The 23,979-nt window shown below is 37.6% G+C and overlaps 1 protein-coding gene across 43 annotated transcripts in view; it reads left to right on the forward strand.

Annotated features, from left to right (window-relative positions):
* The window catches only part of ADGRL2 (adhesion G protein-coupled receptor L2), a 624,038-nt gene that overhangs the window by 419,577 nt on the left and 180,482 nt on the right, over positions 1-23,979 (forward strand). Inside the window, exon 1 of one of the 43 annotated variants that reach the window (XM_043575380.1) lies at positions 12,986-13,116. The exons of 36 other annotated variants lie outside the window; for them this stretch is intronic. The gene's annotated coding sequence lies outside the window, so the exon portion shown is untranslated. Of the gene's footprint in view, positions 1-12,985; positions 13,117-13,519; positions 13,702-14,789; positions 14,917-23,979 lie in introns of those variants that run through there. 6 more of the 43 variants (XM_043575418.1, XM_043575400.1, XM_043575377.1 and 3 more) reach the window with 6 other exon arrangements.

Consider the following 23,979-nt stretch of genomic DNA (forward strand, 5'->3'; position numbering starts at 1 on the left):
GCACAGTTTTAGGCATCTATGCGGCAGCATTTTGAAAGTTGTCAGTGTTTTATGCTATTAATGGTACCAAAATAATAGCAAATATTTGAGGGCTGACTTACTACGTGCTACGTACTACCTGTATTAATTCATACAGCCCTCACAACAACACTATAAAATACATGTAACTATGATTCCCATTTTATAAACAAGGAAAGAAAGAGTTAAAGATGAGCTTCCATAACTTGCTCAAATTATAGAAGCCTGAACATGGTGGAGCTAGGGTCTGCTCTGGTGGTCTGATCCAAATTCTAAGCTTTTAGCTCATGTTGCTTTTCTAAAACAATTTTTCAAACATCCTAAAATTAACATTAACTAAAGTTAAGTGAATCTACACTTTATGAGACCCTTTAGAGATCTTTTTCAACAGATCTTTTTCAAGATAAAGTAGAAGAAAAGGTTCCTCTTCAATATTGTTTTTATTTTTAAAAAGTAACATCTGTGGCTGTTTTGAAAGGATATGTCAAATGCTTCAGTGGTGGCGTTTCAACAACTTTTGCAGAGCAAAGTAATTTAAAATGGTATTTACCAAATTCTTGACTGTACCAAATTGTAGAATTTTAAGTAAGAAGTGAATATAAATGATTTCACCTAGGTATAGCCTCATGATTATTAAGCATTAAGAAAAGAAATTCTACTTCTCCATGCCTGTGTTCTGTTAAGAGTCAATAATAATAATAAAAACGTTTCATGCTTTTAGTATGGACACAGACTTGGGTTAATTTGCCAAATTAATTATCCAATTTTATGAATTGAATATGTCTTTTATCTTACAATTTGGCAGGAAAACTAAAAAGGGAAAGACGACAAAATTTTTGAAAAATAAACACTATGATTACTAGAAACAATTTTACTTTTGTTATTTAGAAGAGCTTTCCTTAGTGAAAAAAAAAATTGAAAACTTCCAATATGAAGAAGATCCAATCATACATACCAATATCAGTTTCTAGGTGACATGGGAAATTATTTGTGATTTTCTTTTAAATGGTGTCTCTCTCAACAATTGACATATATAATTGTTCTAATAAAGATTTAATGGTGAAGCTGTTTAGGTAAGTCTTTAATAAAATGATGTTTGCTCTGAAATAAAATTAAGAACAGTTAGTTTAAAATTTCAAGAGATGTACATAAGGACAGAAGTATTTCAGTAAGACTACCATAATAAGCACAAAGGCTCTTTTCAGAAAATATGTATTACTCAGGACTTTTCACTGATATGAAGGATATTATGCAAATGGCATAATTTATAGGAATTTTTAAAAACCAGTATGTTTAATACAGGTGATTCTCACTTTGTGGAGTTAGTTCATTATGATCATATTTCCCAATTGACATACTTGCATAAAATTGAGTTATATTCATAAAGGAAAATGTTTTCACCTGTAATCACAAAAAAATTTGTATATGAAAATACAAAATATAAAATAAAATTAAGAATGATAATAATGGTACTAAAAATAAACATAAATAAGAAACATAACAATTTGGGATAATAAAAAAATGTTTCTAATTCGGGTTAAGGAGATCATCTCAATTCTTAATAAATACCCTCTTTTGAAAAATATACCCTTAAAAAGACTACTTTTTGAACATATCTGAGACTATCAATTGCTTCCAGTATTTTTTAGTTAAGGGTTAGCTTGTTTGCTTTTGTGTTTAGCTGTTTCTGCTGTATTAGTGTGTCTTAATTATTTTTTTTAACTAGTAAGTCTCTTAAGCCATGTCTATTAATACTTAAAAGGTATTTGCTTCCATCCTTTCTTGGGTTGAAAAAGACCGATTCCTTTTATGTGTCCTGCTTTGGTGAACTACACTTATGGGATATAAGGTCATACAAAAATAATCAAAATCATCATTTGCTACTGTCAAGTTACCTTGCCATGTAGGGAAACTGAACAGGTTACAGAAAGCAAAGAAAATGGAAGAGTAAACATCAGTGAAAGAGTGGTGGAAAGTACTGTCAAGTGAGGAGGAAAAGAGAAAACTGGTGAATAAATATAAGCAGAGACAGGATTGAGCTAACTGGTGAGCATGAGCGGGGGCAGCACTTAATTTCAGTATTGGGCTATGCGGTAAGTGCACAGATGGGGTAGCATATATGCAAATCCTTTGAACACAGTAAAGCACCATTACTATTACACGATACATTTCTTCATATCTTACAAAGTATATAGACAGTGTAATTCAGCATTCACTCACATATAAGTTATTGACCACTGGAACTCAAAAATTTAAGTGTCTATAGGAATGAGGAAGAAAAGTGAGTGAAGGGCAGTTGGGTTGAACATATAGTTCTCTAGATCTGTTTTTCTACTTCTCACTTTACAAAGATATGGGTGAAGGGTCACCTCGTGGGCTCAGTTTGGGGAGCATGCAGATCTTGATCTCAGGGTCATGGGTTCAAGCCCCACACTGGGTGTAGAGATTAATTAATTAAAAAACAAAACAAAACAAAACAAAAACAAAGATGTGGGTGAAGATATATTTTACTTTCCTTTAATGCCACTATTAAAGTAGAACACAAAACACTATTGCTGATTAGGTGATTCATGGCACATGATGTTTTGCCTTGATTTTGAGGAGGTCCCAGGGAATGGTAGAGAATGTGATACATGTTTTCATTAAAAGGGAAGGCCTCTCCGGCTGAATGTTGCTATGAGGTAACATCCATCCAATGTTGTTGGACCTTTCCATTTTTTTTTTCAGAAGCTGGAAATCCATGTTTTGACTGAAACCTCCTAATTTTTAAAACTTGACAAAAACAGATTAAAAACAAACAAAATACTATATGACTCAACATCTGTAAGGCCAATAAATTACATTTGTTGGCTAGATTTTAGACAGATCAGTAGTTCGTGACCTCTTGTATGCTGTGCTAAGAGCTGGCATATAATGTTTAGTGAGATTTTAAGGAGCTTACTGTCTAGTGAGAGAGGAGTAAATCAATAAATACAATGATGTGTAATAAGTGCTATGATAATCAATGTTCATTTTTATGGTTCTCCAACACTCAAAAATTGCATATCATCAAAGAAAGAGAAAATAATATTCAGTATGATCTTCTTAGATGGCAAAGTACTATATAGTCACACATTTTGAAAAGAGTTTTAAAAAACTAGGAATGTAAACAAAAGAAATAGAATTTAAAGAAATAGAATTTCAACAGAAAAAGAGAACATCCTCCTTGGAAATTTTGATTAATTTACTCCTTAAGATAATATTAATAAAATTTGCTAGTGATTTCGCAGGAAAAAAAATTGGTTAAAATGTTTTTTGGCTCTTGGATGTAGGGTTCCAGTCTTTAACTGCTTAGTGAATCATAAATGAACTCAGATGGAAATATGATACTTTCACTATAATGCATAAAATATCAGACGTTCTGTGTTTGAATAAAACCAAAATACCAGGGTATAAAATAATAACTCTTGAAAGGCTTCATGTAAGTCCCACTGATTCCAATTTCTGAAGTTCCCTAGGTTATATAAGTTGTTGGGACAGGAAAGTAGAAGGGAGAAAGCTTGTTCTAGGTAATACGGAACAGACGGCCAATTTTTCAATATCTCTGAATTCAAAAATTCGAAAGCATTAATTTACTGCCTTCCTTGAGCTGTTTCTTACCTCTCCAATACACACACACATGAAGATAATGGTGCTACATACTCCCTGGACAATTTGTCTGTATTTGTGATTCTCTTTACTTAAAAGCACACTCACACACATTGTTATTAAATTAATTTTTTTGAAAACACTCGAATTTTCATTGTAGTCACTAATTTGTCAAGATAGTAAAATATTTACCTATGGTCTATAAAAATATTTCAGTAAGTTGACTAAACAAATGTGTTAAGTAAATTTATGTATGTGTGTTTATATGTACACTTGTAATAAGTATATTTGTATAAGATTTCTAGGTTATTTGACTTATAATATCCATATCAGCAAAGCAGTGTGGAATATTTGGATAAGAAGTAGCCTTATTATTGAACTAAATATTATAGTAGTATTCATGATTATAGGATTCTGACTCATATTCCATAAATACTTTTTAATAACCAACTACAGCTCAGGTCCTTTGCCAGACACTGAAGGGGCCACTGTCCTTTAAAAATCTGAGACTAGGTAAAGTGTTTCAAAAATTACTTCATCTGATTGGTGTGTACCATTCTGAACAGTATAATATTACTTCCTATATAGACACTTGGAGGTATTTTGGAAGCCATTTATACATCTCCATATAAGAATGTGGGCAGGGAGAGAGATGCTTCCAGAAAGGATGTTCCTGATAGGACTTTTAGTCATGTAATGAACTTTTATTTTATTTTTTAATGTTTATTTACTTATTTTGAGAGAGAGAAAGCGAAAGAAAGAGAGCACACATCGGGGAGGGGAAGAAAGAGAATCGCAAGTAGTCTCCACGCTGTCAGCACAGAGTTCAGCCTCAGGCTTGATCTCATGAACTGTGAGGTCATGACCTGAGCCAAAATCAAGAGGGGGACGCTTACCCCACTGAGCCACCCAGGCTTCCCGCATATAGTGAACTTTTAAAAGACTGTTGTCTCCCCAAGAGTTCATGATGCTACGTTGTTCTAACAAAGGCCTTTAACAGTTGTATTAGTCCACTGAGAGCTTTGCATACCTCCTTCCTAAGGTTTGAGTATTGTGGGTGATGGGAATAAAACCGTAGTATCATAGATGGGTATATGGATGGTCAGGTAAGGAAGAAAAGGACTGGAGAAGATAGAGACTTCACATTTTACTAAGTGCCACAAACATAGATTGAGATTTCAATATGCATAAAATTAGGACCTCTCTGGTAAATAAAGCTAAAAGAAATTTGTTGAAAGGACGGGTCACAAAATTGAAGTAAAACCTGAATGAACTCACCAAAACCTAATAGAATGGAGAGGGGTACAGTATCACAAAGGAAAAACTGGATGAAGTTTCCAGAAGAAAGATGACTAGAAAGTAAAAACAACACACATATATCTCTCCTGTTTTGTTCTGTGTAGGAGATAGTTAAGTGAAAGCTTATTTTCCTGAATGTTTAAAAATAAATTTGGGGAGAAACTTTTATAAACTTATTCTATAACCTCACCAAATCTGGGGAAATGTTCCATCATTTTCATTATTTTTGTGAGTAAGAAATGCATCTTCAGGGGAAAAAAGAACAATAAGATCTATTTGAGAGAAAATTTTGTGAAGTAATAGTCTATGAAGAAATAGTCTCTGGTTAAAATTCCTGAATGCCGTGCGTATTAAGCATATAATATAAACCTTTATGTCCCAATTAGCTTTGTGTATTTGCTTATACATTTTGGTGTATATTCTTATTTATTTTCCATGGGTATTTGCCCTTTGTTTCCACAGATGATTTATTTCTCTGGGGAAGGAGCATGTTTACCCCTTTCCACTACCACCTAGAGCACTGAATTGAGGAAGTTTTCTAGGAGTGTTGAATAATTGCCTTTATTATCCCCACATTGGAAAAACTATGTCAGCCTGCAATCTCAGTAAAAATGCCAAATTAACAACGAGTATCAAAAATAATGTGCACATTTCTCTGACATTAAACCACCCTGTTGTACCAAACGCAGCACAAATGGCCCTCCAACAGGGGTCCCGTGCAAACAGTAGATGATCAAAGAACACGTCAGCAGCAACACCAAGTCACGCTGGTGGTGTCAAGGACAATGTATTCTGAATTCCCTTTCGTATTTCTTCTGTGATATTGTGCCAGAACACAAATATATAGACACAGATATATACATATACATGTGCATATATATTTTACAGAATTTAAATAATTCATTCAGATAAATTATTTAAATGATTTAAAAATTCCTTTGTCAAACAGATTAATGGAACCTTGTTATTCAAAAGATAAATCATTTTATATGAAGTGGCAAAGACTTCAAGGGCTAATAAAGGTTTTATGAGAGATAAACTTTTAATGAATTGATACTTTTGCATGTACTTATTTTCTATATACATAACTATACACACAGATGCTTACACTGTTTTTCATATCAACATCAACATCTCTGACTTTTAAGGAAATAGTATTCACAGTGTTTAAAATAAAGTGTTTTTACAGATTTGATTTTTAGGAGCTGATAGATTATAATTCACCAAGCAAAGTAGAAGGAGGTTTAAATAAATAGTGTAAACGTTATAATCTGTGTAATGAGAACAATTTTATATATGTCATTTTCTAGGGTTTGCAATGTATTTAGCACTTATGTCCTTTTGCTGCACAGGTCTTAATCAGAAAGATGCTTTACTCTAGAAAATTATGGTGAACTAGTATTTGTATAATAAGACCCTAAGACCCTGGGAAGCATTTTTAAGGATTTTTATGAAGCCCAGTCCACTTTCTTCAGCTAAATTTTGGCATAGTTTCAATTTGAGACTCCAGTGAAATTCAATTGGTTTATTTTATAATTAAAAACAAGAAAATCATAGTAACAAAAATATATAATGTATAGCACTCATGTTTATAATAGAAACATCCATAAAGAAAGAAACATGTTCTAACTTTTCTCATTACTCCAAAGAGAATTGCATCTTTAATCACACAAAGCGCAACTGCTTTCTAATTTTGTTTAAAGTGTTTCAATACTTACAAAACCCAGATCAGGTTATTATAAATCTAGAGCAAATTAGAATCATTGGCCTCTGCTCAGCTCTATGTAAGGGTTCTATGTAAATCATAAATTTAATGGCATACTAAGACACACATCTGTTTCAGTTTTGTAGAAGTTAATAATCTAACTATAGAGTATTTAAACACTTCTTTCATTAACTGGAAAATTGAGGTAAAGATAGACTTCCCTTAGTTAGTTATAAGGTGTAATATTTTACCTCCAAATTTTGATAAACTATAAATTTACCTACGTAGTTACAGGTAATTTTCTAAATATTCAATCTAGTATCTATTTTTGACATTACATGATTCCTTCCTATATAAGAATATTCAATATAAACAAATAGGCTAGCATTATCATCTCAAATATACATCTGCATAAAATATTTTGATTTATATATATCATATCTTAACTCATTTTACAAGAGGGCACTGGAGAGAAAGTAAATATTGAGTAATTATATGAAATGTCAAAATTCATTCTTTTAAATATTTTTCAGATTCTTTATTTGATTACCCATAGTTTATTTTTAAATGATAAATGATTGTCTTCTGGGGATCCATATTATTTAAAAATAGTTTACATTCTTGAATCCTCAAACATTTACGTTTTATAGCTAGCATTCTTGCTCAACCTTTCTCTAATTTTATTTTAACCAATTATAAATATTTTTTCATGTTTATTTCCATGACCTCTTTCTTGGAGACATGCTACTTCACATATAGCAGTAATCCAGTATTATAATGAATTATTGTGTTTCAATTATCATTAGATAATAAACAGGAAATTAGTTTTTCTTGTAGTGTATTCTACATTATCTGAACAATGAAATATATGTGGTTTGAATTTGGGTCATTAATTCAGGTGGTAAGGACATAGTTCTAATTAAATTGGTGTCATAAATTACATTCCCATAATGAAGGGGGGCACTCTTTTAATGCACTAGAAGAGTTATTTGTAGATATGTGATTTTGGTAACCAGGACAGTTGGATAGGAGGTGGATGGTTGAGAGCAACACACCTCCATCATTGAAACGAAACCATTCAAAGAGTATATTGTCCAGGTGACCATTCAGCAATGTCTTTTTATTGTGGAATAGCTGGAGAGTTATGTGTTTTTATTTTTTAACCTCAAGCAAAAATTTTTCATTGAATATAGCTCAACAAGACCTTATCATTTCCAAATCATTTCAGTATCCCCTTGCGATGTAAGTGACATTTTAGTATGATTCTAAATTTGGATGCTAATTTTAAAGAAAACGAATTCTTTTCTGATGCTCTTTTACTTATCAAAAAACATGTGCCTATTACATCATTGTTTGGTCTGGGTCCTAAGTGATTGATTTCATAGTGACCTTAAGAATGCACTGTAATGAGCTGCAATAAGTTGAAACTTAATTATAAAGATTTAAATTATTCTTGAAAACAGAGATGGCAACATTTTATTATCTTATCAAGAAACTATGATGAAAGCTAGGTTTAGAAGAAAAATCTTTGCAAATTGCTATTCTATTTTCCACGTGCATAGACAAATTTATGGTTATTAAAATAATATGCAACAAGGAGAGGCCTTTAAAAAATAAAGCAGGTAAGTGGAGTTAAAAAAAATAACTATCATATTAGAAAACAAAATAATGAAAAATATTAGTAACAGGTAATTATACAACCAGAGGATCAACTAAAGTCAAGGTCAAACATCTCACATTACACAATTTTACACTATAAAATTTTTTCAAAACTGAAACAAAGTAATTTTTATGCTTAAAAAGTACTAAGATCATAGATTAGAATTATTATTATTTCATGCTTTTTAAGATAATTATGTTTTCTAATATGAAAATGTTAGAAGTGTTATATAATTGTATCTTCGACTGACTTTCTAAAATGTCAAGAAGGCATTTGTGAATTTGTTTCCTGACTCCTAAAAGCCTTTTTAAAGTTTGCTGTGCTACAATGAACTATGACGTGAATAATCAAAGTCATTCTCAGAGACACTAAAAATTCAATTTGGACTTCGGTGAAATTGCTATTTGGTTACCTTTGAGGGTTTAGATTCAGGAGAGTGGAGTTGCCTCTACTATTAACCATTGCCTAGCTTTTGTTCTCACCCAAGCACTGCATGTTTGCTTCACCAAGAACTGGCCATTCAAATGTCTTACATTCAAAACAGAGGTGTGATTTTGGTTACTCTTAGTTTAACTTCAATATATAGTTTTTTTAATTTAAAGAAATTTCATCTATATTGTTGATAGAGGTTTTCTGCGTGTATTAAAAAGAGATTGGGGAGGCTATTTTTAAACTGTGGACTTTAATAAAATATTTGGTTGTATGATGAACAAAATAGTTATTACATGAAGTTATAGACTTTTTTGTATAAAATGAATGCTCTTATCGGTATACTTCAAGGTTTGACAGAAACATTGATAGAAGAAGGCCTATAAGACCCAATTATAGAAAATCCTCAAAGTGCAGAGATTAACAAGAGTTATGGGAACAATCTATGGGAAAGAAAGACTAACTTAGAGTTGTGTAAGATTCAGTGAAACAATGATTATGTAGGACATCTTTTTTAATTTGCTTACTTTGGAGTATCATAATGACAACAGCATAAAATTTTTACAGACTTTAATATACCATTATACATATAAACACTCTAGGTGCACAGAGTCGTTCTACCAGTTGTATTGGTGGATTTAAAAAAATTAATTATAAAATGATAAGTATTCAATAATATATGTGATTATATACTTCCAAATAATATCATTAAGCACAGTTTACCACACATGATCAGATGCATACCATAGTTGAAATGTTTGGAAACTGCATCTCTACATTTTAGATGGAGGTTGGGTTTCTTGGACAAAGATTTACTCAGCCTGAAGAGAGCTGGGAGAATAGTTAAACTTATTGGCTTTGCCAAATGGTTTCATATGTTTCTGCTCTCATGGAAAATGAGTTTTGATTTCTTTTCAGACTACATGCATGGCAAAGTTAAAATGAAAAACAAAGCCAGCAACTTTCAACCAGTTCTAGTTAAGTTTGGTATTCACATATTGGCTTTGATCTGCTCTAGACCTTTAAGAGATTTATTTTCTAGAGTAGGAAAGCTAGTTTCAGCACTAAGCATCACTGAACAGTAATGATAAATAAACAGGAATTGGTTAACTTTAGGGTGAAATCTAGCTAATTTTATTTCCGTTCCTGTATTAGAAGTTAGACCAGTTTCACCTGTTGTTTACTTACGTGTTTTGTTTTACAACTCTCACAGCGCTCTTACCACAGGCAAAAACATACTCCCCATAACGAATACGCCTACTCTCATTAATAGTTCTCTATTCCTGTGTAGCTCAAACTTACAGTTTTGGGCCCAGTATCAAGGCCCCAATCCCCCCCCAGTCCACCCAAGTCCACCTCCACGTTGCCCTTTTTAGAACTGCCTTATCTATATCCAAGTTTGCCGAGTGGGGTCGGAAGAAGTTAACTTACTGTGTTCTACTGGTTTGTACTCACCACAATATTCTAATGCCCATTTTCATACTTCTTCAGATTCTCTAATTTGGTACCCAAACTTGTTATTCATACTTGTCTTTTGACAAGTACCTCATCATTTTCCTTTAAACAAAGGTACTTGGATGGTAATAGCTTTAAAAATTAGCATAATTTCTCTATCAGAAGTATGTGAATACATAGAATAAAATAATCTTTAGTTTCTTAAAGTTGCTTAAATTAAAAACATGAGTTTCTACAGTTGGAAAAAACATATATGGTTAAAATGTTTGAAGCCCATCAATCTCTCTAACCACATAAGCTAACGAGTTCCTTCTGTTTTCTTTGAATGAAATCACCATGAGTGGTTAGATGTTGATTTAACATAAAACAAATGGAAATGGGTGTTTCCTTTGTCCTTTGCAGAATTTATTTTTTAAAACAATTAGCAAGTATTGTATTATGAATAAGTCAATGATTTTGCCATTACTTAAATAATAATATAGATTGAGTAGTTAAATTGATTGGATTTTAGGGAATGCATAATATCCTCCGACTTCCCTTAACTTGCTAACATCTGCAGACATTATTAAGCTTCTCATTTCATTTTTTTTCTACCATAGCACCTGTATTGTTATAAATTATGTTTTGGATTGTCATGAAGTGTCAGGCAAATTACGTTTTCTGAATGTGTATGTGTCATTTAAGTGTTCCTTTGTAATGGCAGGTTTGTGGCTAACAGCTTAATCTTGAATATATCAATGCAATTAAAATCTCTTTTTCCATTCTTTTTTGTGGATACAAAGAAGGTTGAAGCATTATTATGTGTAAAATGCAAGGAAAGAATTAAAAATTCTTTAATATTTAAAACATCCTAGAGAAGGAATACATTTAGCTGTAATTTTAAAAACATAGCCAGCTTATAATATTCTTAGGAAAAACGCTGAACCCTTTGAACTCTACAAAATACACGTCCTACTGAATTACAATTAAAAACCTGTATGACGCATTTTCCACTCCCTATAGTTCCGACAATTTCTGCCCCTTCTATGCACCCTCCTTGTTTTTGTGATGTAGCCTCTTCAGAAACATAGTGGAGAGTGACTCACTTAGGTCCCAAGCATCAAAGAATGTCAGACCTATGAAATGTAGACAGTGGGTTCTTCCAGAAATTCCTTCTGAGAGAGTTAAATAAATAAGTAAATGAGCCAACATATGGCCTGCTTGATTCAGTCAAAAAATTCTATTGATTACTTTCTAAGCTCACTAAATAAAAACTTCAGTCCAGGTTTTGCCTCCCAAAAGAAAATAGGATTAGACTGATCTATGCACTCATTGGGGCTTCTTGTGAATCATGCCCAGCTGAGTGAAAAACCTTCACAGATGAACAAAAGAAAGGGCTAACATTTTTCAGTAAATGTGGATTATTATTAACTTGACATACTTGGCTTATAATCTTGAATAAAACAATTTTAAATTCCAGAGAAGATGATATAAATGACCCCTGAGGTCTGAGAATTTTGTAATTCTGCCTCTTTTCAACTAAAGTAGCCTGGTTTAATTTTCCTAGGTAGGTCTGTTGTATGTATAATTTTGACAGATTTAAAAACCTTAGGTACATAGTAAGGTTTCACACCATCTCTGCATGTGTTTTTTTTCCCCCCAGACTAGCTTGTATCCTGCGTCGATAATATTTGAATTATGTTATCTAAGAAATTCCAAATGGGAGTGTTTATGTAGTTTAAAGTACAAATGCTCTGAGTAGCTCCTCTTATCTTTTGGAATAGTGAGATTATTTAAACATCTATACATTAAGTAGAAACAAATTTGATCATCAAGGATTCTTGTTTTGAGAAGTATAATGAATCAACCAAGAGTATGTTTCAGTTATTTGCACATGTGTACTTTTAACTTATGATTTTTTACAAGCTGAGAACAAACTTGACCAATAGCTGGATTTACTTTAGCACTGCAAATATCTGGCTTTGTGACAAAATACTGATAGGTATTTAGAGTCTTCAAGTCTTTTGAACGATCTGCTGTTGACATTTTAATAACATTGTTGTTTGAAATGATTTCTGAAGTATGATGACTGCAACATACCCGCAGCAACAAAAAGTACATAGTTTCTGAAAGCAAAGAAGCTCAAGTTTCATCCTATTTTCTAGAGGTTTTAAATCTTGATGAATCAGTTTTTCTTGAAAACCAATGCAAACACGCTTCTTTAATTGATGGCTGCATTCATTAGTAGTATCAGTGACTGAGAAATACATCTGAAAACTTAATGGCTTTCAGCTTAGAGATTTTATAATTCAAAAGAAAAAAAAAAACAGTTTTGATTTTCATCGTATGCAGAGGACACTTAAACTGGCTTTAAAATATTTTTCAAGCGTGATTTGTCCCGTCGTGGTTTGTTCCCTTAAGCTCAGGTCCATCGTGGGAGCTGCCTGGCTGTTTGCTGACAACACTACCAACAGAGAAGTGGCAAGGAAGTGTGGTCAGAGGACAAGAGCAAAAGCAGTTTCAATGTAAGGAAATGAGGGAAACAGACCTAACAGCACGATGAATGCACTTGCGAGTAAAGAGCCTTGTAGTCTCCTTTCCTTCCTTTGCTTATCCTGGTGGGTTTAATCAAAAACAAACAAAACGCTCTTGTGAAATATAGTCAATAAAGTCAAAGTTTGGCTAGGTCTGTGTAACTACAAAGAAAAAGTCACCGCAATTTTTAAAAATGTAACTTTCATTAACGAGCGCGCCGGAAATCTCAGGTATCAAAGACGCATTAACCCTGGAGCGTCCCCCGCGCGCCGCAGCCGGACGGAGGCAACCGCGGCGAACAGACGTTCTTTTCTCCTCGGAGCAGTCACACAAAAGGAGGGCTGCGGAAACTAAAAGTTTCGAAGCCTCCGGCTCGCTGCGTGGAGAAAAGAGAAAACCTGGAGACGGGGTGGGTAAAAGACGCATCCTGGGCGCCTCTCCGAAGTGCAGGCAAGGAGAAAGCTCCGGGGCCTACAGGGAAGAGGGGAGGCCCCCCCACCCCCCCTCGAGCCGCTGGCCAGCCCCCTGCGCCCTGCCTCGGAGACCCGAGCGCCGCGCTCCGCCGCGCTCTCCCAAATACCCTTCACCCGGTTCCAGAAATAAAATAAATGTTTTTAAAGTGCGTGTGTGTGGACAGGATGGAGAGCGCGCGCCGGAGGAGCGCGCGGAGGACCGAGCGCGCAGTGAGTGGAGTTTGGGGGCTTGGGGGTCGGGGTTGAATGGGTGTGTTGACGGGGCGGGGGGCGGGGGGAGGCTGGATGCGGAGGCCCGGGACTGAGGGCGGGGGGGGGGGGGTGGCGAGCCGACGGGGAGGCAGAGGAGGGGCTCCAGCAGCCGCAGGCCGCCTCCAGGGCGCGTTCCGAGGCCGAGTGCGCGCGTCCCTTGCCGCCGCTGCCCGGACAGCCCTGCGGCCGCCCCGCCGGCGGAGCCGGGGCCGGCCTGTGCTCTGGCGGCTGCTTGGCCACCGCCGCCGCCACTCGAACAGCTCGAGCCCGTGAGTGTCCCCTTTCGCTCCCCTCCCCCTCTCCTCGGGCGCACCGCCGCCGCAGCTGCTCAAATGGAGTGGAAAATGGCCATTGGGCGGCAATGAGTTATAGATTATCTGCTCCACGTTTTGTACTTAGCTGCCTGTAATCTTCTTTAGAGTTTGCCTGAGCCCCTTGCTGGAAAAATCAGGAGGGAGAGATTTGTCCTTTGCCGCTGTACACGCTAATATGTTTATATGATTAGTCGGACTCGGGGAGGGGGGGTAGGTAGGTGGGGATTTGGGGAGGAGGAGGAGGAGGAGGCTGGAGGTGACTCCAGTTCAGCCCTCGCCGAGAGTCTGTGTCAGGACTTCGCGCTCCCCGGTCTCTCTCCCTCTCTCCCTCTCTCTCCCTCTCTCTCCCTCTCACTCTCTCTCCGCTCACACACACACTCGCAGAGGTGCCGGAGCGAAATCGGGAGCTTACCGGAGAATTCCTTGGGATTGTTGGGGGGCAGCTCCCCTCCGTAGCTGTGCGTGGCGTGGCTCTTCCGTGCACCTCCCTGCTTCCCCGAGCCCGAGTCCTCGCCTTCTGCTTTTCGTGGGGCAGCGGCCACCGCTCAGCCTCGGCCCGGAGTCCCGAAATGTGAGGAGGGGCCGCCGCTGCCTCCCGCCCCAGGCCGCAGGGTCGGCGCGAGGGATGCCAGTGCGGCCGGCGCGGACGGCGGGCTGAGGGGCTTCTCCTGACAAACTGAGTTGGCCTCGCGCCGCCGGCGTCTGCCCGCCCCTCCCGCGGCTACCGCTCCGAGGGGACTCCCAAGTCTGCGCACCTCTGTCGGGCTTTTACCTCCGCCACCCCTTTCGCTCTGATTGCCGAATTTTTGATTTTGCTAAGGGAGCGTTCGGTTTGGGGGTGTGTGCGCGTGTGTAAAGGACCCCTCTCGCGGAGCGGCGTGTGGGAAACTGCGGGAAAATGTTGACCTAACCCCAGGAGCCGCCCGGCGCTGGCTGCTTGGCTGGAGGAGGCGGCGGCGGCGGCGGCCGAGCAGGAGGACGCGCCGAGCAGCGGCGCCGCGTCCGGCCGGCGAGCCGCGGCGCTGCCTCCGGCGCGGACTCGGCGGCCGGCGACCCGCGCGCGGCCGGCCTCGGCCCTCACCGGCCGGGGTCGCCGCTGCCCTCTGCTCCTCTCCCCGCGCGGCCCCCCGCGCCAGACGGCCCGCCCCCGGGGCGCGCTCGCAGACCGAGGTAAGAGCCGCAGGAGCGAACAATGTGCCTCTGTGCCGGGCTTCGGAGACCTGTTTGCTTTGCGCCTCCTGCCCGGGGGTGGATGCTAGAGGTGGAGGGAGCCGCGGGTGAGTTGGGGCTCGGCTGTTTGTTTATGTTCGGCCGGGCGGAGGGGGAGACTCGCGCTCGCTCTTGCTGCTCCCCCCTCCCCCCACCTCCTCTCCTCGGAAATCGATACGCAGAACTCCAGTCCCGTCCAGCCAGCCTCTCCTTTTCTCGGGGGAGGTGTTGTAACGCTCTCTAGGCTTCAGTCTGTTTGCAGGGGGGCGTCAGGGGAGTAGGATTGGTTTATGCATTTTTTGATTTTCTGAAAGCTTGGGTCGGGAGGTGCCGCTCGCCCTTTTACAGCCCGTCTGGGGCGGGAGATGTGGGGCGCGCCCTCTGCGGGGCCGCTCTGCTCGGGGTGCGGGGCCCAGTCCCCCCCACCGCCCCGCCCGCTGCAGACCTGTCCCGGGCTGTAAGTGGAGCCCGCAGGCCGGGCGCCGGGAGCTAGTTCGGGGGAAGTGGGCGGTGGGGGGAGGGACCGGGTCAGTTGTTGCGGGGTGTTGTTTCTTCTCGTCGGTGGTTAGGTGGTGTGGAGAGGCGAGGATGACAGCAAAGCGCAGCCAGATGTGTCCAGGCCGGCGCGGGTGCTGGCAACGATTAGGGGCGGCCCCGCGGGGCGGGCGGGTGACGGGGGCCGGCACCCGGCGGGCCCTGGGGAGGGCAGAGAGCCTCCCGGACCCGCAGTGAGAGGGCAGCAGCGGGCCGCTCTGGGCCTGCGGGAGAAGTTGCCGGCTGTGGGCCCCTGGGGTGGCTGTTGGGTTGGAAATCTCGGGAAGCTTGGTTTGTAGGATGGGGGTGCCGAGTGGGGCTCCGCTGGGAGGAAGAGGCGTGGGAGGAGCGCGAGGAAAGGGGAGACCCCCCGGGCTAACCGAGCGTGGGCTCCTTGATTGGCTGGTGCGACCCGACCCCTCTGGTAGGGAGGCGAGGGCGGGCAAAGCGACAAAAGCGTCCTAGCTGTGGGGAGGCACGCTTGCAGGACTCGTTCGCTTGGGATCAGTAAAGTTTGTTCCTTTCGCCAAACTGCGGGGCTGGGGTTAGGGAAAATCGCTGGAAGCTTTACTTTGTGCCCAAAGTGACGCTGATCGGAGGCTAAGGAACGTATGTCTTTCGCGTATTTTTTTTTTTTTTTTCTTTTTAATCCTCTGTTCACTCCGTCCTCTAAAAGCATAGTTGGAGGGACAGGTCCTGCGGTGTCCGTCTACTTTCCTGGTCTTCTATGGACTCCTCCCCCCTCATCCTTTCCCCCCTTCCCGGGCCCTCTCATTCCGTTCTTCCTGATGCAAACTGTGTCGTCTCGGATTCAGACCGAGGAAATGTTTTCCTCCTGTTTCTTGAAAGGTGTCAGGCTGCTTAGCAGCTCCTCCAAGCAGCCTGGGAGCGTCTGAGCCGCAGCCACCAACCATATGGTTTCCGTTACAAAGGCCGGGTTCTAAGGCACTCTTCTCCCCACCCCCTCCCCAATTCTTAAATTTTCTTCTGCAGCCTTTACAGTTTGTGTACTTCTCTCTTCCTCTTTCCAGAGGCGTATATTTAACGGGCGCTGTTGGTTCATTCATTTCCCTTGTCAGTGTTTGTGTCTGGAACGGGCCCCACCGAGTTTGCCCTTTGCTCAAGTCGAGTTGCACAATGAAAAAAAGTCACATCCGTTTAGTAAATAATTGCCTGTTGGGATGTCTCTTACTAAATCAAGTCTGATCTTGGGCAAACCTTAAAGGATGGGTACTAAAGAGGCAATATGCGTCCATAGCAGAAAAATAGAATGGTTTGTGAAGCGTCTTAAGCAACATTCCAAGTTGTTATGGGACTCTTGACCTAGGTAAGAAGGTAACTTTGAAACTTTAAGTTTAGCCTCTTTATAATACTTGGAAAACCTTACGGAAGAAAATCCACTTCTGTTCAGGTGTGTTGTGGAACTTTTTGTTGTCCCTCCCTCCACTTTCCAGGAAATTTATGCATGATAGAGAGAATACTGCAGAACAAATGTTCTGTTGTTTAGTTCCTTCAGACATTCCGATTCTCTCCTTTTGTTGCTTGCCTCTAAAAGAGGTGCCATTTCACATCATTCTGCACAAATTGTTTGAATTAATGCAAGTGTGAATTCTTACCGTTTGAAGGGGACTATTAGCATATCAAAGGTTTCTTAGCTTCAGCTCAATTGAGAAAACTTCAGCCTGTCTTCCATTTGCTTCCAAGCAGAGGCCCAAAGGGCAATGAGAATTGTAAAGGGTAAAAATAGGGAGGTGGATTCAGGCTGTGTTTCTGAACTTTCACTGTTTTGTAATTATGTGAGCAAAAAACATTGCCTATTGCTGTGGAGCCCTTGCAAATGGCAAGACAATTATTTTCTATTGATAAATGGTTTGTTCCTAGAAAAAGGGTGACCTTTTATTTTATGATAGTCACTGTTGCCTGTCTTTTGGGGTCCCTTCAGTGGAAGAGACTGAGAAAGCTTTTCCTTCTAACTTAATACTTTTCTAGGGCCTATACTTTGTTAATATTAGTAAAATGGGAAAGAAAGGCTTTTAATTAGTCTATAAAACAATAGAGATCTTGTGATAAAGGAACACTCATTTTTATGCCTAGGAAACTTAGTTTTTATTACACTTGCTAAATTAAAGGGAAAAAAAATCAATGGAGAGTTTGAATATTAAAAACTCAGCATGAACTTTGTTAATGCAACTTCTACAGCAAGTGTGCATTTGAAAAAGGGTCCTAGGTGATACTCAGATAATTTGTGAATTCTATTTAAGTAGAGGTAATTCTTTTTGAATATTGATTGTTTTGTCTCCAAAATTTTGTATTTTATCAAACACCGTAAACTCAAGAATTCAGCTTAAAGTTGGTTTATTTTTGCTAATATTTATAGCATATTGGTTAATGTTTTTTTACATTTGCAGAGAGATATGTTCTTTGAATTTCTTTTAACAACTCAGTATCCGTAAGTGAAGAAACGAGAACAAGTACTTGGGTCATTTGGGTCATTTTATGGCAAGCAGATGGGTCAAGGGATAACTTTTTCATCAACTTCTGGGCAAGCGTTGCTTTTATTTATTTAGCTTAAGATTTCCTAAAGCCTGGTTTTAAGATGAAAATGAACCTCAGAGAAGGTTTTGGAACCCATATTTATTATAGTTTTATCTTTGATGGTTGGTTGATTTTGAACATGAATTTATATTCTTTCATTAGAGAAGGGCTTTTTTTTTTTTAATTAATGTTCGGACTCCTTGGTTTTATTCTAATAGTGAAGATTAACTGTGATGAACAGTGTTGGAGGGGAAAGTATCATTAATTGCCTAACATTTTTAGGTTTTAGTTTAATAAGATTCTTTATTCAGATGGTTTTTTAGTGGCATTCAAATTGTATCATTCCCCTGAAATCATTTTATGATAGTTTATTTATTATTTATCTGGTCCCTTCAGTTGTCTAAGAAGTACTTTTGAGGTAAAAATGCCCACATTGATGTAATTGCTATTATTGCACTTAAGTTGCTGTTAACTAGTCTGCTTTGAATGCAGAGCGGTATAAAGAAAACATTATCCTTTAGAGCTATTAGTGATAATCTAAAAATTGTCTTGAAAACATTGCTCTTCATTTTATATGATGGCGACCCTGAATTCAGCAAATCTCTAAAGGTGTAAAATGCAGTGAAAAGATTTTTCAACATTTCAATGACAAAATTGGACTACTTAGAGAAAAATTAATGTGTTGTAGGAGCACTTCAGCTGCCATTTTCAATCATTGTGGGTTACTATGTGTTGGCAACAGAAAATGAATTTAGAAATGCAGATAGCTCTGGGAGCAGGTAGTTGGGGAAATCAGAGTATTAAGTCATGGGGGGGGGGTAGAACAAACCAATTACTTCCGGTTTTGATTTGAGAATTGCCAATAAATATAATTTTTTCAGGCTTTTCACTCTGCTTTGTTAATGGACTAACATCAAAGCAGACAACAAAACTTCCAAATGTTATAAAAACTAATATTAAATATATGGATCTCACATGGAAGTAGTACTAAAAGTCTTAAGGCAAGGAGTTGGAGTTTTTTATTGCTGTAATTTTCACAATCAGCAGAAACGTTAACACCAAGCTTCTGGGCGTTTCCTTTCCTAAAGTAAGCAAGAGGAGAGCATTAAAACCAAGGTTTACTTAAGGTTAGATCTTTATGTGATCATTATTGAGGCTTTCTGTATTTTATTAAAAGATCTAAAATAATATTTTAATGTCTTAAGTAACATAGGAATATGTGAGCTAAGATTGAGAAGTTGGGAAGGTCAAGAGGTAACTGGAAATCTGTACACCATAGTAATAAAATGTTATTGCGGTATTTTCTATCAAAATATTTATTTGACCTAACTTTTGTGGATAAATACTCAAATCACACTTAGTTTATTGACAGATGTAGTATGAGATGAAGAGAACATTACAATGTAGTCTAAGGTGTGGGCTACGCACACTATAGCTACCTGAGAGAAATCGTTTTCATTTTAATAAGAATCCATAACACTTGCCCAATTGCTGGTATTTAGGAACACAGATTAACTGTATTTAGATCAGGAATGAAATACAGTTTTGGAAATTTGAAGAATGTAGTGAATGAAGAATTCAGGATTGCTATTTTTACGAAAAGTCTCCTCAAAGACTGTACACTTTGCCTCTTCACGTTCACCACATCTGATCTTGAGTCTTGAAGGAGAGGTACGCATTTGATATCTGTCTGCTCTTCTGCAGAACAGGTTCACGTAAAATTAAAGCGAAATTCTTTTCAAGCCAGCAAAATTTTAAAAATTGAAATGTGGGATTATGAAAAAAGGTTCATCAGATTATTTGCAGAAATACCTAGCTAGAGAATTTTGCAAACTGATGATTTTGATCAAGCGTTAAAAAAGCAAGTTTAGCTTCTAGACCTCAAGAGGCCTCAAAATCCTGTTTATGTTTTGGTCGTATCAGTTCCTAAGGTAATTTGTTTAAATATTAGTTCACATTACCTAAATAGATAACTGTTTTGTAACTATTTTCAAGAAAGTTAAAACATTTCTATTTTAAACATAGATTAAAATCATAGCTTAGTTAACTTCTCTCTTGCATAACACTAATTAGTGTATAGCCCCACCTAAATATTCATCTCTTCAAATAATTCTTGATTGAAGGTTGAAAGGTTGAAAAGTATTTAATCACCCCGATTACTGTAATTAGACTTGATGTTATCAGAAAAATTGAGACTGTTCTCTGAAATCTTTTTGCTAGTCAACATTGGTCAAGTAGTGATTTTTTTTTTTTTTAATGCTGTAAGAAAACGCTTAAGAAATGGTTGTTTAACACAGAGATAGTTAATGGTTGGAGTTAGGGAATTAGAATCCTAAAATGATGACATTTTTCTTGACCTAAGTGTGAATAACTTGTAAAGGAGACACTATATAACTGGGTCTGGAATCCCTAAATTTTTTTCAGGACTTCAATGTGGTATTTTGACTTTAGTGTATAGGTTTTGTTAAGTGTATGTTATAAACTTTGAAGATCTCTTAATGCTATGTTGATGTAAGTAGATGTTTTTTAAGTGGATCATTGTGTCATAAGAAAAAGTCTTAATCAACCAAAAATACTTTAAAATAATCTTTTTCGGTCATTTAGCTAATAGACTAAATGTAGGCAATAATCTCCAGATACTTTCTAATATATTCTTAAGAAATGATTTTTAAACACTTATTTCTTAAGAAAAAAATCTCTCCTATTTTGCCAATAAAAATTATCTTAAAAAAAGGTAGATGGAATAAAGGAACCTAGCCTAGTGCTTAACACCTGCAAATAAAGTGCAGCTTACAGCAAAATACTATTGATTGCTTTGAAGTACAGAGCAAGTTTAAATACAATTTGTTTAATTACAACAAAAATGCAGTTTTATGAAGTAATATAGTTTGTCTTCTTAGAGAATTTTATGCACTGTGTAGTGGTAAGTAAAATCCCATCACAGTTGTATAAATTTGTTCAATTACCAGAACGGCTAAAAGAAAAAAAAATCAATTTACATTGAAAAGCAACAGAAATTAGATTACCTTGGTTAGTAGGAACTTGCCAACAGTGTCTAAATTGCTTAATAATATCAAAAGCTACCATGTTTCACAGTGTAAGGATATTGGTGCCTGTTTTAATATGCATATGTCTTGTTTACTTAGTGACTTTTGTTATATGAACATTTTTTTTTTTTGCTTTCCCTTTTTGTTTTTATGGAAGGTATTATATGATGTACAAGAAACCGTTTCTACTTGCATCTTCTGTTTTGTTTTAGAGATTTTTTTTTTTTGGTAGTAGTTGCTTTTCTGGATTTCTAGAATTTGTAATCAGCTGATCTTTCAGATGAGTGTAATGAAATATGAGATGTAATTTTAGGAATCGAAAGAAACTTAGTCCATCAGTACGAATAGCTAGGTTATTATCAGCAACAAAACACATTTGAAAAATTTTTACCACTGACTCTAGAACTGTAAGGAATTTTAAGTCTTAAATTCTTGTAGCAATAAAGTGGCATGGGATTCATCCTAGTGGATAGCGGGGCACCTGTTTTATGACCACCTTGATTCACTCTGGCACCCAGATTTCCCGAAGTGCGAGAACAGGCACAACTGCTGCTCACAGCCACCCGGCTGTTTTTAGGTCATGAAGTCAACTTCCTGGAATTTCTGGGGAAACCAGTTGAAAAGGGAGGACAAATGTCACTTTAAATAGAGATGTTTAAATCAGATTTCTGCCTGAGGGTAAAATTTAGGTCTGTTTTAGCCCGGATGTAATGTCTCCCTCTACAGAGCACAGCATTAATCACTACCTGACAAGAAAACCTATGTTGAGCAAAACGGGCCCCTGTTGGTCTTGTCATTGATTTTTCCAATCTGTGAGGAGTACGTTATAAACATTAAGATTCACTCACAGGGATTACACCTTAATCTCTGAATTTCAGTATTGAAATTAGTTGCCTTAAAAGAAGCCTGCCTAAAGCAAACAAAACAAAACAACCCCCCCCCCAAAACCAAAACCAAAAACACAGAAAAACTTTGGGAGACTTTTTATAAGGATAGATTCAATATTTTAGTAAAAATATAAATATTACAAAGCAGGCAGGTTAAGCAGAAGTTAACATTCGGAAATAATGACCAAATCTTAATTCTGCTTAAGATGCATTAAGTAACTTCAAAAATATTGTTGTTGCTGTTGTTGTTTTTTAATCTGATAGTAGAAAAAAGACACAGATAAAAATGAATTGTTAGTTCTTGGCCAGAGAGATGGAAGAAGTTGAAAAGGTGGGTAACTTTAGACCTCTGTCAGTTCAAAGGCATATTATTTTGCTCGAACAAAACCAGACACAACCCTGTATCTTTTTCTAGATGAATAATAATATCTTTAGCCATTGTAATAATGAAAAATGCACCATGAAGTTCTTCATAAAAGAAAAAGGGTTAGTTTTGCTCTTTCAGTTATTAGATAATATACTTTAATTCCTTTCTTGATCAAATATATACACACATGTACATACATAAGCACAGAATTTATATTCTTTTCCTTTGTATATATATCAACATTTATTGACAGCTATTGGCTATTGATATATATACAAAGGAAAAGAATATAAATTCTGTGCTTATGTATGTACATGTGTGTATATATTTGATCAAGAAAGGAATTAAAGTATATTATCTAATAACTGAAAGAGCAAAACTAACCCTTTTTCTGTGTATGATTAAAATATCTGTTTTTAAACTGATTTTGAAAATGATATGACCTAGTTAATCTCTATTTTGTTCTCAAAGGTATTTATTGCCTTTGGATCATGAAATGCTTGTGCTACCCCCACTTTGTCTCATTTTGTAGGTATTTTTACATCAGCTCGTGCCTCAAACAGATTATTGCCCTGGATTTCGATGACAGAATAATCTAACCCCAATTACTGTCAAAAATGGTCCTAGGCTGCAGGGGTGGGCTTGGGGGGGTGGGCTAGGTGACCTTGCTTGTGACTAATGCTTCCTCTTGTAAAGGATAGTAAATAGCGTCTATAAAGAGAGCAAAAGAGATTTCTGTTTTGTTTATAAAGAAAGTTCTAATTTTAAACATTTATTCTTAAAATGGAATACTGTTCCGGCCGTTCTCTGTATAATGAGTGAATCATTGTAAGATTTTAGATAAGGTCTTTAGTTGATACATTTCTGTTTTATGTAGATTATATTTAGTTAATCAATTCTCAACTGCAATTAAGGTTAAAAATCTGTCAAAAATGATTTTCCCTGTGTCTTTACTTTGAAGCAGCGTGTTTCTATTTGGAATTACTATTTTCCTTATTCCATTGGTACTTTCCACACAGAAATTTTATTCCTCTGCCTTGAAAGCCTACCATTTTTTACTGTTTATTACTATGTTTATTGATTAGAACTTACAGAACACATTTTTACACAATATTTTCTCCACTCATCTTTGTGCTCTTTATCTTGAGATGCTTATGATGTGTTTTAATTCTTAAAATTCCTGGCTTGGCTGTGGGTAATGTCCAAGACAGTTTGGGAAGCATTAATTTTGGTGATGTAAGCTTATGCATTTGTATCCCAGTGATTGTGCATAGTTTTGAAGAATTTGAAAAAGGCTTAATATATTAAATGAAGAATTGATTCACTCTATGCATCTTGTTTTCCATTTTAAAAGAGGTGGGCATAATTCTAAAACACTTCATTTTGCTTTATAGGCATCAACAAATAAAAATTATACTAGAATTGTGATGTCCTAGACCTTTCACTCTCACTAAGGACATTTAACTGTTTTTGTCCTTTCAAAATTCCGTGAATGTCATGAGAAGGATAATATTTGGATATTAGGTGCTTCCTCTGGATGGCTCTATAGATGAGAAATAGTGATTTCTCCCCCCACCTTCCTTTTTTCTGCTGCAAATGTTGTGGTACCCATAGCCCTGCTGGAAGTCACTTTTCATATTGTCTTTGGTTTTAA

Source organism: Prionailurus bengalensis, chromosome C1 (assembly GCF_016509475.1).
Source record: "Prionailurus bengalensis isolate Pbe53 chromosome C1, Fcat_Pben_1.1_paternal_pri, whole genome shotgun sequence".
NCBI lineage: Eukaryota > Metazoa > Chordata > Mammalia > Carnivora > Felidae > Prionailurus > Prionailurus bengalensis.